Here is a 6,182-nt window from a genome sequence, read left to right on the forward strand (position 1 = left end):
AAGTTTACCCTGCTGCATTTTTGTAAATAAAGTTTTTGTTTGTTTGTTTTCTGTTTCTTTGAGATAGAGTCTCACTCTGTCACCCAGGCTAGAGTGCAGTGGCAAGATCTCAGCTCACTGCAACCTCCACCTCCCAGGTTCAAGCAATTATCTGCCTCAGCTCCCCAAGTAGCTGGGATTACAGGCGCCCACCACCGCGCCCAGTTAATTTTTGTATTTTTAGTAGAAACGGGATTTCACCATGTTGGCCAGGCTGGTCTTGAACTCCCGACTTCATGATCCACCCACCTCGGCCTCCCAAAGTGCTGGGATTACAGGCATGAGCCACCGCGCCCAGCAGTAAATAAAGTTGTTTTTTTGTTTTTTGTTTTTTTTTTGTTGTTGTTGTTGTTTTTGAGACGGAGTTTCGCTCTGCCGCCCAGGCTGGAGTGCAGTGGCCGGATCTCAGCTCACTGCAAGCTCCGCCTCCCGGGTTCACGCCATTCTCCTGCCTCAGCCTGCCGAGTAGCTGGGACTACAGGCGCCCGCCACCTCGCCCGGCTAGTTTTTTTTTTTTTTTTTTTTTTTTTTTTTTTTTTTTTTGTATTTTTAGTAGAGACAGGGTTTCACCATGTTAGCCAGGATGGTCTCGATCTTCTGACCTCGTGATCCGCCCGTCTCGGCCTCCCAAAGTGCTGGGATTACAGGCGTGAGCCACCGCGCCCGGCCTAAATAAAGTTTTAATGGAACACAGCCGTGCCCATTTCTTTAGCTATTGTATATGGCTGCTTTTGTGCTACAGTGGCAGAGTTGTGTAGTTGTGACAGACTATAGGGTCCACAAAGCCCTAAAATTAAAAAGTTTGCCAACTTGTAGTGAAGCAACAGCCTCTCTAAAGATGAGCAAGAGTAGAAATATCTAGAAGAAAAAATATGCTGGAAACAGTCTGGAACAGTGAGAGTTCAGACGGCAGCACTGAAGCACGAATATGAAGCATAATACCGCAGACTCACCAAGAAATGAAAATTGGAACAAGGTGCTCAGAGATACCTTTGTATCCATGGTGGCTTTTTCTCAAGTTCTCTGGAAATTTCTATCATCTTATTTCTAGACTTGCTCCTCTTTCTAGAGTATTAACTCTCCTAGAGGTATGACTCTGCCAGCCTAAGATGCTTCCAGGACAAACCACAGTGCCCATGAGAATGCAGCTTTACTCTGTTGTCCCTACAAGTAGACACTGTCTCTGGTAAGTGTGCTTCTCTCTATCACCTCTGGGATCCAGTTACCCTTTGACTCTTCCATAACCTAGGGAGCCTCTCTATTGCCCAGTAATCACTCTTAACAGAATAGCCTTCCCTACCTCACTTCTTTTCCCTGTCACTCTACCTTTGCTTTGTTCTGCATAGAAACAAAGTCATGTTTCAGAAAGAAGTCCCAAAAGATTATTTGTGGAACACAATACAAATCATTTAAAGAAGGATGCATCTGAATTTCAAAGGCAGCATGAGAGGAGCAGAAAAGTACATCTTTATTTTATTAATTTGTTTCCTCTTTTTTCTTAGTCTATCTAGAGGTTTGTAAATTTTCTTTATCTTTCAAAAAATCTCTTAGTTACATTGATTTTTTGCTATTGTTTTTCTAGTCTCTATTTTTATTTATTTCTATTTTTATTTATTTCTGCTCTAAGTTTTATCATAAGTATCATAATAACACTTAGAGCAAAAAGTGTTATTATATCCTTCCTGCTGCTAACTTTGAGCTTAGTTTATTCTTTATATTTTTTAATTTTTTAAATTTTAAGTTTTGTAGGTACATAGTAGGCGTGTGTGTATGTTTACATATAAGTTTATATACATATACAAAAACTTTCCTCTTAGTACTGGTTTTGCTGCATCCCATAAATTTTGATGTATTGTGTTCTCATTTTCAATTGTTCTCAAGATATTTTCTAATTTCTTTTTTGATTTTTTCTTTGACTCATTGATTATTTAAATGTGTTTTTTAATTTCTACATATTTGTGTATTTTTTAGTTTTTTCTTATTTCCATTCTAGTTTTCTAGTTTCATTCCATTGTTGTAGGAAAAGACAATTAGTATGATTTCAATCCTCTTAAATTCGTTAAGACTTGTTTTGTGACCCAACATGTGAGAACATTCTCTATCCTGGAGAATGTTCTGTGTGCACTGGAGAATATGTATTCTGCTACCACTGGATAGAACATTTTGTTTGTTAGGTCCATTTGTTCTATAGCATTGTTCAAGTCTGTTGTTTCCTTGTTGATTTTCTATCTGAATGTTCTATTCATTATCAAAAGTGAGTTATTGAATTCTTCTATTATTGCATTGTCTATTTCTCCCTTTGGTTCTGTCAATGTTTGCTTTATATACGTTAGGTGCTCTGATGTTGGGTTCATATATTGTTATGTCTTCCTGGTGAATTTTTTCATTATTATGTAATGTTCTTCTTTGCCTTTTGTGACAGTTTTTGCCTTAAGGACTATGTTGTCTGATATAGAGGTATAGCCATCGTGCTGTCTTTTGGTTACCATTTGTATGGAATAAATTTTTTTCCCATTCCTTCACTTTTCAGCCTGTACATTATCTTTAAATCTAAAGTCAGTCTCTTCTAGATAGCATGTAGATAGAGCTTGTTGGTTTTCTGAAAATCCATTCAGCTACTCCATGTCTTTGGATTGGAGAGTTTTATTCATTTACATTTCAATAAAGTATTGATAAGGAAAGACCTAATATTGCCATTTTGTTAATTCTTTTGTCTTTCTCAGAGTTCTTTTGTCTCCTTTTCCTCTCTTGCTGACTTCCTTTGTGTTTCATGGATTTTTGTATTATATGTTTTTATTCTTTTTTTTTCTTTTGTGTATCTTCTGTAGGTATTTTTTTTGTGGTCATCATAGGGCTTATATGAAACAACTTAGAGTTATAACTGTCTATTTTTAGCTGATAACTTTCACTGCATACAAAAACTACTCTTTTGCTTCTCCCACCAATACATATTTTACGTATTGGTGTCACGATTTATATCTTGTTGTATTGTGTATCCATTAACCTATTTTTATAGTTATAGTTATTTTTAATACTTTTATCTTTTAAATTTTATAGTAGAGGGCCAAGTGTGGTGGCTCATGCCTGTAATCCCAGCACTTTGGAAGGCCAAGGAGGGCAGATCACCTGAGATCAGGAATTTGAGACCAGCCTGGCCAACAAGGAGAAACCCCGTCTGTACTAAAAATACAAATATTAGCTGGGCGTGGTGGCAGGCGCCTATAATCCCAGCTACTCAGGAGGCCGAGACAGGAGAATGGCTTGAACCTGGGAGTCAGAGGTTGCAGTGAGCCGAGATCACACCACTGCATACCAGCCTGGGTGACAAGAGTGAAACTCTGTCTCAATAAATAAATAAATAAATAAATACATACATACATACATACATACATACATACATACATACATAAATTTTGTAGTAGAATTAAAAGAGTGATTTACCTACCACCATTATAGTATTACAGTATTCTATATTTATCAATATATTTAGGTTTGCCAGCAAGTTTTATACTTTCACATGCATTTATATTACTGTTTAACATCCTTTTGTTCCAAATTAAACAACTTCCTTTAACATTTTTTGTAAAGCAGGTCCAGTGATGATGAACTACCTCAGCTTTTGTTTAACTATAAAAGTCTTTATCTCTCCTTCAGTTTTGAAGGATAATTGTGCTGGGAATGATATTCTTGTTTGGCAGTTTGTTGATTGGTTGGTTGGTTGGTTTTCAGCACTTTAAATATATTATCCCATGTCCTTCTGGCCTGCAAAGTTTCTGCTAAGAAATTTACAATTGCCTTATGGAGGTTCCCCTGTACATGATGGCACTTTTCTCTTGCTGCTTTCAAAATTCCCTCTTTGTCTTTGACTTCTGACAATTCAATTATAATGTGTATCACTTTGATTTCTTTGGGCATCTTATTTGGGATACCCTGGGCTTCCTGGATCTGGCTGTCAATGTTCTTTCTCCAGTTTCAGGAGTTTTGAGCCATCATTTCTTTTAATAAGTTTTCTAAACTTTCTCTCTCTCTCTTCTCCTTCTGGATCTTCCTAATGTGAATGTTGGTCTGCTTGATGATGTCCCATATGTCTCGTCTTCACTCTTTTTTATTCTTTTTTCTTTTTGCGCCTCTGGATAATTTCCAATGGCCTATCTTTGAGTTCACTGATCCTATCTCCTGCTTGATTTAGTGTGTTATTGAATTCCTCTATTGAATTTTTCAATTCAGTTGTTGTATTTTGTAGCAGTGTGATTTCTGCTTGGTACTTTTTGTATTTTCTGCCTTTTTGTTGAAAATTCCCACTTTGTGTATTGTTCTCCTGGCCTTGCAGAGCATCTTTATTATGGCTATTTTGTTTTTGTTTTGTTTTGTTTTGTTTTGTTGAGACAGAGTCTCACTGTGTTTCCCAGGCTGGAGTGCAGTGGCATGATTTTGGCTTACTGCAACCTCCACCTCCTGGGTTCAAGCATTTCTCATGTCTCAGCCTCCTGAGAAGCCGGGATTACAGTTGCGCACCACCGCACCCAGCTAACTTTTGTGTTTTTAGTAGAGATGGGGTTTTGCCATGTTGGCCAGGCTGGTCTCAAACTCCTGACCTCAAGTGATCTACCCACCTTGGCCTCCCAAAGTGCTGGGATTACAAGCTTGAGCCACTATGCCCAGCCTATGATTGTATGGTTATTTTGAATTCTCTATTTTGAATATATGTTTATTTCAAATTCTCTTTCAGGTAAATTGTGTATCTCTTTCATTGGGGTCAACTTCAGGAGATCTATCTTGTACCTTTGTTTAGGACATATTTCCCTGTTTCTTCATTATCCTTGGATCTTTGTGCTGGTGTCTGTTCATTAGATAAAACAGCCACTGCTCCCAATCTTCATGGACTGGCCTTGTACTGGAGAAGACTTTCATGAATCAGCACAGTCAGAGATTCTGGGGACCTCTCAAATTTTTGTACCAGTCCAAACCACCATCTTTGCCGCCTCCAGGTATGTTGAGTATGGCTAGTTTCTATCAGCACTCTAGCACAGGTGAGACAGAAGCCCATCCCTGATACTGTCCACAGAAAAGTCAGAATATTGGACACAAGGTCTAACTCTTTCTCTCTCCAGGGAGAGCCTGGGACCCAGGGTTTTTCACTGGCTCACTCTGAACTTAGCCAGGGGAGAGGGCTGTGTTGAATATCCATGTGCTAGTTCAAATTGCCCTCTTTGTTCTCGATGGCTCCTAAATGTCTGGAGTATGCTAGATTCCATCTGTATTCTAAGACAGGCAAGACAGAAGCTAGTGCATTGGCAGCCCTCAGAAAAATGTGAATGTTCAATGTATGGTCTAGTTATTTCCTTCTCTCCCTGCAAAGAAGTTGGGAGCTGAGGCTTTCTTCCTAACCATATGACACTATGCTGAGAACGCAGGGATTCTTGTGATAGGGTATCTTAAAATCTTTCTACCAACTTTGATTTGACTGGTTTTACACTCATCCAGGATGCAAGAGCCTCTCAAATTCTTACTAAATTTCTCACAGATAAAATTTATCAGAGTATTATTATTGAATCAGTGTGTCCATGATGGTGAGGAGGGTCCAGGGCTGCTTATTCCCTCATCTTGCTGATGTCACTCTCCAAAAAACATAAATTTGAAATTAAATGACCAGGATTTACATCCTTACATATGATATGAGCCCAGAAAAGTTCGTTCCCTTTTTTGAGTCTTGTTTATCTCATCTCTTGAACTTAAATAATAATAATGCTGCCTACCTCATAGTTATTGTTTTGTTTTGTTTTTCAAAAGGTAAGGTATTGTGTGTGAACATGTTTGGGGGAGGGAGTGATGATGTTTATTTCCGTAAACTTCATTGTTCCTATTGTTGACCCAAGTGGCTCAGATGAAGAATTTTGTGAAAATTCTAATTTGTTAAGCAGACAAATTGCCCATTGCCCATCACAACTCGGTGGTGCTCAAACTTCACCCACTTACCTTGTACGTACTAGGGGCACAGAACTCTATTCATAAATTAACCATCAAAATGCAAATGTTAACCTTAACTTAGTGGCTGAAATAGGAATTTGGCAGATAACCATTACCTCTATCTTCTCTGCTAAGTTCCTGATCTTGTGGCTTTGGTTATCTTATTTGGGGTAGTT

Source organism: Rhinopithecus roxellana, chromosome 19 (assembly GCF_007565055.1).
Source record: "Rhinopithecus roxellana isolate Shanxi Qingling chromosome 19, ASM756505v1, whole genome shotgun sequence".
Lineage (NCBI taxonomy): Eukaryota > Metazoa > Chordata > Mammalia > Primates > Cercopithecidae > Rhinopithecus > Rhinopithecus roxellana.